Raw genomic sequence first — 13,068 nt, 5'->3', positions numbered from 1 at the left:
ATACAGAAGTGTTTTGACATTTATTAAAACATATTTTAAGAATTACGTATTTTATTATTCTTTTGCGTGAAAATGCTGTTTTTCATAGGATTTTTATAAGATGATTCAAAATTATCAAAATCTAATGAAAACCAATTTAAAAAGAAGAAATTTAGAGTTATTGTGAAAAGTAATAAATAAATAAGGATTATCGATGAAAAATATTTAATTAGAACAAAATTTATTCATCCTTCTTCCACAATCACAGGACATTTGCTCAAAAATTCCTAATATTGATCGAAAAGAAAGATAAAAGTTAGTTCAGTATTTATCATAAAATCTCGAACCTTTCAATGTCTTTTTCTTTCTGGCGTTCGGGTAACATAAACATTCAAAAAAAAATCGTACGCTAACAGTTCTTATCTACCTTCTCCTTATCGAAATAAAAAATAATCTAGACAGCTTGAAGTTTTCTTTCTTTCGCCTTCTGTTTCCTGATGAGGCATTGAGTATTTGATACATCCAATCAGTATCAAATAATGAATTAATGAATTAATATCCAATTCAAATGCTTTCTGAACCCTCAAAAAAAAACTTATTTTTCAGCCAAAGGGCACATTTCAATTTCCACAAAAGTATTTCATATCCGTATTAATGAAAATTTGCTTTTAAAAGAAGAGCAAAAAAATGGCAAAACAAAATAAAGAAAATTAATATCGCTACCTTTCTGGCGTATTTTGAAGATCTCCTTGTAAGAAACAAACTCGAAATGTTTGAATTAATTTTTATTTTCCGTCGCGATTTATTCGAATAAAAAGAATGCCGGGGGCGAAGATTTTTTGTTTTGTTTTTGTGCCGGATTTGATAACATTTTGTTTCCAAATGAGTTATTTTCCTTTTATGTTTTCAGGAAGAAGCGAAGCTTTCTTATTTTTATTCATCGCAGCAGATTTCAAAGATATAAAGAAACGTTTTCAAATGCATTCATATCTTTTATAACTGATAAATTTTTCCTTGAAAGAAGAATGAATAAAGTGATACATTGAAATCGCAAAGCATTAATACATTTCAGAGTGAAAATTGCCTAAAGCGTGTTTTCATCTTTCTTATATTACAGGCTTTCAAATTTTTTTTTTCTTCTTTTTTTTTTGTTTATTGGCTCTATTCCCACTACCTTCAGTTTATTTAGTTTTATTTACTTTTTTCACAGTACAGCATAAGTTTCTTTAATTCACAACCAATCGCTTTGTTTGTATCAATATCAAATTCCCGTAAATGTAGAAGAAAATAAATATATATGAATATATTTTTTTATATAGTTAATAAAATTCTAAGTCAAATTTTTGAATTGAAAAAAAGTAAATATACTGTATTCATAATTCGTCTGTCGTTTTATTACTTTGACTTTACAGATTCAACAATTTCTTATATCAATATCAATTTTCATATGTTTTACGATCCTCTTTCATTCTTCTATTTACAGGGTGATTATAAAAAAACTATCCCGACATATGGGCCCCTAATTATCATACCATTCACAGAAACTGAATGAAATTTTGGCATAAGGTATTTTGAGGTATGCGCTCAAGAATGATATGGAAAACAACAGTGTCACTCTAACAGTTACGGTTACAGTGAGAAAATTTCGAAAATATCAAATAGCAACACCAAGATTTTTGTATTGGAATGTGATCTCCATTGTGAAAAACCCTAAATAGCGTTTAAACGGCAACTGTAGCATGAGAATCACCGGCGGTAGATAGGCTAAAAGTGAGGACAACCAATAAGGACAGAGAAGCAGCATAAAATAAAGCATTTTATTGTGTTTCACAAATTTTCCACATTACCTTGTGGAGGACTAATCAGGCTGGGATCTCAGCCGAAGAAACGGTGTGACGAATGAAACGAACATTAATGCTCTGGTGCACGGCAAAGTCCTTTTTACTTTTTCCTTGCCTAGCTCCGGGGATTTTCGTGCTACAGGTGCCATTCGAACGCTATTTAGTGTTTTTCAGTATGGAGATCGCATTCCAATACAAAAATCTTGGTGTTGCCATTTGATATTTTCGAAATTTTCTCACTGTAACCGTAACTGTTAGAGTGACACTGTTGTTTTCCATATCATTCTTGAGCGCATACCTCAAAATACCTTATGCCAAAATTTCATTCAGTTTCTGTGAATGGTATGATAGTTAGGGGCCCATATGTCGGGATAGTTTTTTTATAATCACCCCGTATATTTTATACTTTTAAATGAGTCATCTTTTTCTACATAAAACAACCAAAGTCCTGGACATATTTGAAAAACTTAATAGCAGATCCTCCAATTCACATAAAAAGGTGCGGTATGCACTGAAATATTTATCATGACTTAATTTTTTTTTTTGATTTACATTAAAAAGAAATTTCACTCATAGGGGGTGCTGTTAAACGAAAAACTGTAAAAATCTGTCAAAAAAACAAGTTTTTATGACAATTTGCTTACATAAAACTATCATGTTTCAACATCAGCGCACTTTTTAGCTCGGGCTACATCTAAACAGATGAAAGGGTGATCATGTTGAAATATGGTAGTTTTATGTAACGCAAATTGTCAGAACATCAATTATGCCCTGTTTGTGCTGCATTTTCAGTGTTATGTCGGGTTTTTGTTTCACTGTACCACCTGTGAGTGAAATTTGAATTTTTTTTATTTTATCCAAAAACGTCTAGACCATGGTACGTATTTTGATGCAAACCGCACCTTTTTGTGACATTCGGTTGATTTGTTATTAATTTTCAAAATGTGTCTAGGACTTCTCGACCACTCTCTATTTCTCACAAAAGTATGCGTTGCGATGGAACCCCGCACAGATAAATAACCATTAGCTAAATCATAATTTTATTGTTGCGTGGAAAAATCAACCAGAATTACAAAAATTTGGAAATTGAAATTAACTTGATTTAATCAGTGTGTTTGTAAACTGTATCATCTTTGACGGAAGTTTCAGAATTTTTCTTAACTAACGTAGACTATGAATGAACAAACTCAGCAATATGCCTTTTGCAAAGAGATGAGCCATTAGCACAACACAGTTGAGTGGGTTGGTCGCCACTTGGAGAAGAAAGTAAGACAAAAAGATATAAATAAAAAAGGACACGAAGAAACGAAATCGCTGACTTTGGCAGATCTCACCTCTTCCTTCTCTTTTCACCTTCTAGAGAACATTATCGCTTCGCAAGCACTTATCTAAACTACCTCTAACGACTTAGAATTAACTCCCAATGTGAGATTTTTCCTGACTCTTGTGCAAGAATAGTTATATATACTTAACAGAAAGAAAAGTAGTACGTAGTTTCATCTAAGAAATCTGTAACAAAAGGATCACGAGCCGTTATTTCTATAAAATGACCACTTTTGAGTACATCAGAAGACCTTATAATGGCTTTGCAATAAACTTAGTTTGTAGTAACCGGCTGACGCTTCAGTTTCACTCTTCAAGGGTCATAATGAATGATTTCTTATAACTGTATATTACCTCAGACAGAAGTGAATTTAAGTACACTTCTTTCATCTATAACAAGAGTTGTTTATAGGCTTTATGGTTTTGTCTCTCATAATGATCAAAATAAATTATCGCTCCGACAAAACTCATTTTCATTTTGGAATGACCCTTGATTAACTTTCTTTGCGCTATTATATCTCGTTTTATCGAATTATACGTCGATCGACAATTTTCTTTTTCAATAAAAAGAAAGAATGAAATGATATGATACACCAAAATACCAAAAAACGCTTCTCGAAAAATGTTCTAGTAGTTCCAGTTCTTCAATAGTGTTGCTCAATAGTAGCTATAGCGATATAACAAACTTCATACTGAAGAAAACTATTTAGGATACATAAATTTGTATTTACGAATTTTTAGAAGCTAATATATATCCCTATTAGTCCATTAACTAAGTTTATGAAACAAAAATTTATAAAATTGCCTCAGCTAAACTTTAAACAGAATGATGAAGTCATGTGTATTAAGTAAACAAACCCTAAAGACCGGGATTATACCCTATAAGTTATATGAAAATTATTTTATAAAACGTGAAAAATGCAACCAATAATTGCATCGGTTACATACGAGCGAATGTAAACAATAGGCTTACTGGTTGTTGTTTTTTTAATTTTTTCAAATATTTTTTATTAAACTTTTATAGTTTAATCCTGGCCTTAGACACATGTATTTACAACAGCTGAATGTCTGGCAGGATAAGGAATTTATTGGAAAGAATATCACAATGTTTCGAAAGCAGAATTTTTTAAATAGAATTAAAATTAAAACTTTTTTTCGTTTGAAAACCAACGACTATTTTACTAACCCAAGGAATTTTTTACTTATTCATTTTATAAGAGCGAATATTTGCTATTATATGAGTTTAAACGGAATGGCAGGACAATACATGAAAATTTATGAATAAGTATTATACAATTAAGTAGTTATTAAAATAAAAAAAATAACTTTTTATACGGACACCCCAATTAGAAAGTTTTGCCCTGTCTCTCTTGCGGAAAATTAAAAAATCCACGTTTCTAAGTGCAATATTCGCTGAGATATTTAAATTTAAAAAAAAACACTGAAAAGGTGGAAAATAACAGCATAAATGATGTAAAAAACCCGTTGTCTGTTAGTTTATGCTGTTCTTTCTACAACTTTTGAGTTCGAATATCTCAGTGAATATTGCACTTAGAAACATGGATTTTTTTGTTGGGTTAGGAGGACAGAGAAACTACATTCTGAATGGGTTTTTGAGGACAAGGTGTCCGTATAAGAAGTTATTATTTTTTTTATTTTAATGAACATTGAACCCCTCGCAATATGAAAGACGTATCTGAGGTCTACAAGATATATTTAGATACTTTTTCTAATTGAAAGGATGCCTCTAAGATTAACGGTTCGCCAGTAATTTGCGGTGCGAGGAGTTAGCTATACATCCTGTATAATAGAGATAAGTTCATAACTTTTCTTCGTAAAATTTCTCATATTTATGTTAGGCACAATAACAAACAAAATCCAGCAAATCACGATGAGGTAAAAAAAGAGAAATTATTACTGTGAGGTTGGTGGCAATTATTAGCTGAACATGTTTTTCATTTCAATATTTTCACTTTATGAACGTCATAAAGATTCCCAAGATCATTTATCCTTTGTAATAAACTACAACAGACGCACATTTGAAGGTTGAAAGATTGTTGTTTTAAAAGAATGTTCCCGATTTTGTGGATCCACGCCAAACAATATTTTCTTTTTCGCTTGTTATCCCTTCTCTCAACTTTCAGATATCGATTGCTTATAATCCAGTTTCCGATGATTTCCAATGGAAACGCTGTCAAAGACTAAGGCTAACTTGTGTTAAAAATAATCTGAAGGGGTTGGGGAAACTTGTAATCGGGAGGAAACGATGTCAGAAACAAAGAATAAAAATGGATGACGAAGAGGTCTCAAATTGTAGGGTATCACCAATTCTTTAAGCTTCGACTATATTTAGTCAAGAGTAAATATAAGAGTTCACTTGAAGGGAAAACGTCCAAAAACGCGAGGAAGTGAGAAATGGAGCTTTTCCAGTTTATCAAAAACTCTCGTAAGATGTGTAATTTTGTTTTATATATATATATATATATATATATATTTCTTTTATTCAATGAGTAATTTTTTACATCACCTTTAATTATAGCTCCTTTCAGAACATTTCAACTTCTTAATGAATAAATGTTGAGGCTTCAAATTATTTTATTTATTGATCATCTACATTTCTTGAAATTCACATTTGATGATATCACAAACGTCTTCAATATAATGACCTAATATGTAAACTGGTGTGCAAAATCCAAGGACCGTTTAGTTAGTTTTTACTCTGCAATTCGTTTACGATGAAACTATTACGAATGAAACTAATACTAGCCATTGAGACCTCAATGTGTATCACGCTAATTGATGGAAAAACTGATATAATAACAAATATAAAATATAATATAAATAATATAAAAACAAAAAAAAAATTATAACACATGTGAAAAGAACACAAATTTCAATTAAGGGAATTTATTTTGAAACAGCCATGAGAGAGAGAGAGAGAGAGAGAAGATACTTATGCACAAAGGTATACTTATTAAAGATAGAATAAAGCCATGTTAGAAAGAATATTCTAAACATAGAATGAAATTTGTATGTCTGAGTCAGGAATGCGATGCTATCCTAACTTTCAATGGTTGCTCTGCAGTGTCTGCCCATGCATAAAACGACTTTGTCTATGAGCTGTTGGTACAACATTGTTCACTCCTGTGTTAAAGAGGTTTTCAGTTCACGGACATTTTGGAATGTGTGTGAACATGGCATAATACGTCTTCCCTGAGCACCCCAAACACCCTTTTCTATCCTAATGACCATTCTTTATGATAATAAATTCGTTGGAGGTCTTGTTGTGGATGGTTTCGCCTTCCACTGAGGGGAGTACTCGTGGTCGTATAGGACAACAAAGAAAATACACTTAAAACTCTATTAAAACTCAGGAAGAGAAAACGAAATAAATTTTTAAAGCATTGTATTCTAACATATTCTTCAACTAAAAATTTCGCTTGCATGGCGCTAGTTACAACAATTTAATTATTTTCGCAAAGTCCACGAATCCATTGTCATCTTGATGACGAGGAGTCTAGAGATCCGAGGATGATGTCACCCTCCGCTACCCATACGAAGGTTTTTAGCAGCTGGCTGATGCGAAGATATATTTATGAAAGAGAGAAAATTCAACTGCCCTTGAGGGGAATCGAACCCCGCGTCCTCTCACTTGTAAGGTTAGCGCCCTGGACCACTAGACTACAAAGGCAACGGATATATCGATGCTTCCTTGGAGATCGTATGCACTGTCCTCGTGTGCTTGGAGCTAGTGTCCACACACGGTCCCGTTCAGTACACACCAGCTGCAAGGAAAGATTGAGACATTCGCTGCCTTTGTAGTCTAGTGATCTAGGGCTCTCACTCGGCAAGAAAGGAAATGTGGGTTCGATTCCCCGCAAGAGCAGTTTAATATTCTTTTTTTCCTAAATATATATCCGCATATGTTGCTGTTAAAACCTTCGTAAGTTTAGAGATTCCAGTAACCTTACTTAATGCATTTGGGAGGTATCTTTAGTAATTCCAGCTCATTATTTTTCGACTTTCACAATAAATTGCGCTGATTATCATATTAAATAATTATATTACTTTTTAACTTTAAGGGTAAGCGAGCAAAAATTCGAGCTGACCTCTCTTTCCAACGACGAGAACCAGAAGAGATGGAAAAATCGTCACTCTCTCATCAGCAAATCTGTATTAAGAAGTTCTCGTTAATACAGCTTTAATTTTCGTCAGCTTCTCAAAAAGAGGTTTTTCTCTCTCCGTCCGAGCGAGCTTGGCGCCTGTTGGTGACATCCAGCAAGGCGCCAACGGCCACTCTGCGAGAGCGCTTTACAACAGTCTTACCATTAGAATTATTAATTGTGAAACCCATCCACACATACCATTAACATGTGAACATATATACTTCTATTATGCTCAAAAAATATCTTTATTCTAATTATAGTTCAAAATATATCAAGAGATATCTTGTTTACCAGGCTAAAATCAGTGTTTATATACATTATTGAACATTCAATATTATACGAATTCGCAAGCATAGTAATGTTTGAAATCATTTTAGCTTTATTTTAAAATATATTCGTCTTTCGGTATACAACAATGTCACCTTAGTTGAATTTATATTGCTGGTATTATATGTATATGTGTTATATTCACTATATCAACACACTTATGTTGACTGTATTAATACATTCAAATGTTTTACTTTACATATAGTTGCTGCTGAATCATTTCATATTTGTTGTTTTCTCTGAAGGTCTAAAACAATTTTATGACTTTGTATCAATAATATAATATAATAATATATGTAATATATATATATGCATAAGTTATAAATATAAATAAACAAGTATATGTATATGTATATATTTTAGAATTTTATTAAAATTACATTCATTCTTATATTTCTCCTCCCCCAACTATAAAAATTGATTTAGAGTTTGATTTCCGTGCAATCGAGACCAAATTAATTTACATTACTTTCAAATTGCACACGCAATATGAATAAATTCACAAATAACAATTGTTTCTACTGGTAATGATATGAGCTTAAAAAACTTGGTTAGTAAAATAAACAAATGCTTGCTCTCAGACAGTAAAATCGATATTTTTCTTGATTTAAAATTTCCATTTCTCACTGTAATTTTTCTTTATTTTTTATCGAATTCTTACCTTAGCTTCGCGAAAAGTTTAAAAATCTGATGCGTGTTCCATAAGCTATTGAAAACGGGTAGAAATCTCTGCTGAGACCTTAATTACCCCCGAAAAGCTCGATGATGTGAGAATTTCTGCAACCCCTAAGGCTATAATTGAAAAAGGGGAATCGGTTTTTGCACTTAACTCGACTCGTTTTTGATTTTTTTCCCTTAACTAAAAACTCGTTCGATCAAGTGAAATGAAGCAATCGTACAAGAAAAATGGCCACTGGACAGGAATAAAAAAACGGAACCAATAAAAAAAAATGGTCTTCGAGATCATATAAATGTTTCAAATAAATTATTCCAAGTATTACAAAAATAAATGGTATATGATTTCATGAAAAAAATCCCACCATAACTCTTTAGGGAATCGTAAGTTATTTTTGCAATCTATTTTCAGGATATGTGAGCAAAAAGTGTATCCCGCGCAGTATACAAATCTATCCATTAAACTGAAGGATCCTTTATTACAGCGCAGGCACATTTCTAAGAATTTTTAAGAATGATGAATGAGCTATAAAAAATATGAAAAATTAATTCTATCGCCAAAATAATATAATAATAACAATTGATGGTAATTAAGTAAGTGGGGCAACAACTTCAAAAAAATCATTGAAATCTTGGTCGATATAAACACTGATAGAGGCCTACACGGACATAAAAATTATCAGTTAAATTGAGGGAATTCGTGAAACGGGGGTTTTAGTGTGTCACACTGAGATTTTATCATTCGACAGTCAAATAAGAGAATTGTTTCACTAACATTAGGTAAAATTCATGGAAAAACCTTGTGATTAATAATTTCTTTTTTAATTTTTCCAGGGTAAAAGTATATATTCTGTCACAAATGACTAGTAGGACTATGTAGTATATTTAATATATTCTTGGGCAAAGTTGATCAACTCTTCCACTATGTAGTATGACTGAGAAAATTTATTGTTATATCAATGAGATAAAAAAAAAGTGAGTTCGCTCTCCTAACCAGCCGTCATCATCTCACTGGTGCATTCAATAATGAAGTCGAATTATCGATTGCCAAAATGGTTAAAAATGTACACAAAAATAAACAAGATGGTTGGTTTTTGTCGCGTTTGTAGTTCAACCCTTTAATTGATAAGCATTGGGAAACCTTTTGAGGGGTTATATTTAGCAAATGAAGTACCCTGAATGCAGGACATACTCATGACGAAAATAAATTAATTGTCAATATATTTTTTTTAATATTGACAATATGTTGCACTTCAAGGAACACACTGCGTTTATGTGATTTACATAGATATGAATAATATTTAAATTGTTTAAGTTAATTTTAAAATTAAGTTAATAAATGTTTTTAATTAAGAAATTTTTGTGGACCTCAGGTGAGACAAGGCAACAACTTTCTAATAGGAGAAATACTGGATGGGGGACCGTATAAATATTTAGACTTTTTATTTTACGACACTCTGTTTCCACTCTTGAAACTGGTACAGAGTGATTTTTCTGAACATATTTTGAGCATTTTTTTAAAATAGAACCATACCTCTATACGACAAATGGATGATGAGATAGAGACCGAATTTTGACTTACAGGACATCACCAATAAAACTATAGTTGTCATTCATACTCTCATGTATGCTGTTGACATTGTCTTTTTTGGCTTTCCAATACCATTTCTCGTTATTTATTTTATCATCTGCGTAGATCTGTTGTTATTCAGCGCTGCATGACAGTGTGGCGAGTAGCTGCTGGCTTATATGATGTTCTTGCGCTCGCCGAAGTATTTTTGGTGCTCTACAGCCATGTATGCGGGAATTTCAGATGGAGCATCACCTAACAGCAAACCTTCAATGGAAAAATTCAGTGTTTTCAGCAATTTTGCATCGATTTTCGCTTAACTGTCAGCATACAAAAACTCAAATCACGGTTCTTAGAAATAGTATAGAAAGAGGCTAAAAAAGGAAAAGGTGGTATTTTAAGGGAAAATAGAAATTGTGGACACGTATTGAAAGTTCTTTTCTCTTGAATGGGTTTGTTCCTTGATGCAAGAATGCACTTTTTGGCAAAAGCTAAACTCGCTTTAATAATATACGGTACAGTATATTTATTCATACTAAAATGTCGTTCCTAAATATTGCTTTGAATTTTTTTCATTTCCATGTGTATACAACTTTCTTTTTGAATAGTTCCGCTACTAAATACGATTCTGTTATGCAGTTGATTTTTTTACTTTGTTTTTCATAAGCTTTACGCATTACCAAGATAAAACCCCTATTTACATGATAAGAGCGGAGTTTGAAAAACCTAAATTTATATTTTATATTCGTATATTGTAAATGCATGAAACCCAAATGCTTAAGTTATTCTTAAAATGTATATTATATACGATTGTGAGGAATATCGTCTCTCGCAGTTTTTTGATATAACCCATTAAACTGGTTATATCACGTGTGGAAAATCCTGGATGAAAATCGATTTCAGTTTTTGTAAGTCTATTTATGATGCGACCATTTTCAAATAGTTTATGTCTCCGATAACCGCAACACGGAACTCAGGTTTGTCATTTCGATGTAGCAAAGATCCATAACGCTATATTTATTCTCTTTATATACGGTACTCTTCTCAGTCCTCAAGGTGATTTTGAGTTTTACGTTTTTTAAGTTTACTTTTAACTATGAAACTGTCTAAGATTAGTTTCTGTCGACAGATGAGTTTGAATAAGTTACTACAAAAAATGTTCACATATCTAGAACTAATAGAAATACAACGCCACAACAGGCAAAATGTCCAACAAGTTGGCTGAGAAAAATATGCCCATAAAAAATACAGATGTCATATATTTCAAAAATACAGCAACCCAACTAATAAATCTCTTGTGAGCAAGCATATCATTTAGCTAGTGGATATTTTTTCAAGTATTGTTCAGGGTGAGGCAGGAACTGCGTTCGATAATTATTACACATTTACCATATTTGTTTGCTTTAAACATATCGAAAAAAACAACCATTGAAGATAGGTATTCAGACTAATACAACCGCGAGAACAAATTTTAGCAATTATTCATATTTAACGTTACTAAAACTTATAAGCCGCTCAAAATATAAATTATAATTAAAAATTGAAAAAGAACTAAATAACCTAACCCCAAAAAATCCCCCTCGAAATACAAAAACACAACAACCATCACCATCCTGTCCGTTGTAGTTAAGTTCGTGTATTATGTTGCTGATCCAAAAATGTTTATATGGACCCACAACATATTTTAATTATGACCAAAAAAAGTATAATGCTAATAAATTTTAGATTTAATAAAATACTCTATACAATCCAAGAAACTGAACCGAATTAATAAAAATCAAACGTTTTTACTATTTAGCTTGTACGAGAGGTAATTCCATAAATTCTTCTTGCCGCATTTTACTGGCGAACCGTTGATTCTGATAACGTGTAGAACTCAGAGACTGTTATAACGCGGGCCCTTTCCCACTGAAGAAAGGGCTATGTTAGTATTGAAACCGCTGTTTGGTGTCTCTATTTACGGATTTTGAGGTATAATCGTTGGTATTGGTTTTCAATTTTCTACATGTTTATAATTCGGCGGCAATTTCTGAGTGAAAATACAACAGCTTAGCACATGAAACTTTTAAAAGCTTTCGCCGAAGGTAAGACGTTAAAGCAAGCTGTGAATCGGCAAAAGATAGCAAATCTGAAATAGCAATAGCTCTTACGACACAACAATCAGAATTTCTGGGTGTATGCATATTCGATTACCATATTCTGTAATCCATGTACTGGTGAAAAATTATATATCATATTTTATTTTCCTGCCTGTCCAATAGAGTTAAACGTAGGGACAGGTTTCGACTGAAAATAACATATCCTACCTTAATGACTACACAATTGATAACGTTAGTTATGTTTAGCATCTCTTTACCACGATATAGTGGGTTTTCCGCAAAAATATGAAGTATTACTCACTATATTGACAGTGTCATGGGTAATGGACCTCAATAAAAAAAAATAAAGAGTATATCAATTTGAATATTCGTTTGTTGCGGTTTGGAAGAATTCTATCTCCACCTAACACTAAATTTCTGACAGCGAGTTTTTTCCTCTTCGAATATCCCAAGAATCTATCAATTTCTAATGCATCAAGATTTCTTCGCTAAGACCATCAATGGTGATTTATGGCAAGAGGCGGCCGCTAATTAGCTTTATTAACGAGGTGGCAGAAGATGTATACCGCCAGGCAACTGTCTTCGCAGCTACTGATCGAAATATATCAAGCTGAGTCATCCATAGAAGGCACGTTGTTATTGGCTTCCGTGCCAGGAGACTAGTGATTTGTTTTCTAATAAAAGAGATCATTTCAATGTCACGCCATGATCATTTTATGCACCTGGGAGTTAATTGATCTCGGTTGTACAGTTTCAAGGCTATTGTGGACGGCTGTAATGTCATAGTTCTCACCAGACTGGAGGTTGCATATCTTGCACAACACTAAACACACTCATATTTTTAAGATTTCATTTCGAAAGTTTGTTTGAAGTTTGTAAATTGCTGGGCGCGGTAGCCCGGTCGATAAGATGCTCGCCTAAAGTACCAACCAAAGGATGTTTTGAGGTGTCGCGAGTTCGATACCCGGTTCGTCCTTGTCAGAAAACTTTCCTGGCACAGGGGTACAACAGACAAGGCGACATGACCACAGAAAAATATTGCTATTGCAGGAAGTCCCGCATCGGGGGATCAGCGCTCCAACCTCTCG

The 13,068-nt window shown here is 32.8% G+C and overlaps 1 protein-coding gene and 1 non-coding gene across 3 annotated transcripts in view; one reads left to right on the top strand and one right to left on the bottom strand.

The window, feature by feature from the left end:
- The window catches only part of LOC149080168 (fasciclin-1-like), a 163,832-nt gene that overhangs the window by 85,853 nt on the left and 64,911 nt on the right, over positions 1-13,068 (top strand). The gene's annotated exons all lie outside the window — the stretch shown is intronic.
- Positions 6,760-6,834, bottom strand: TRNAV-UAC (transfer RNA valine (anticodon UAC)). Its single transcript has one exon. It is a non-coding gene; the product is annotated as a tRNA-Val (tRNA).

This window comes from Pholcus phalangioides, unplaced genomic scaffold (assembly GCF_987345545.1).
Source record: "Pholcus phalangioides strain wild (caught in Gottingen) unplaced genomic scaffold, Ppha-v1.0 ptg000011l_1, whole genome shotgun sequence".
In the NCBI taxonomy this organism is placed as follows: Eukaryota; Metazoa; Arthropoda; class Arachnida; order Araneae; family Pholcidae; genus Pholcus; species Pholcus phalangioides.
The sequence above is the reverse complement of the archived record's forward strand: the minus strand, read 5'-3'. Positions and strand labels throughout refer to the sequence as shown.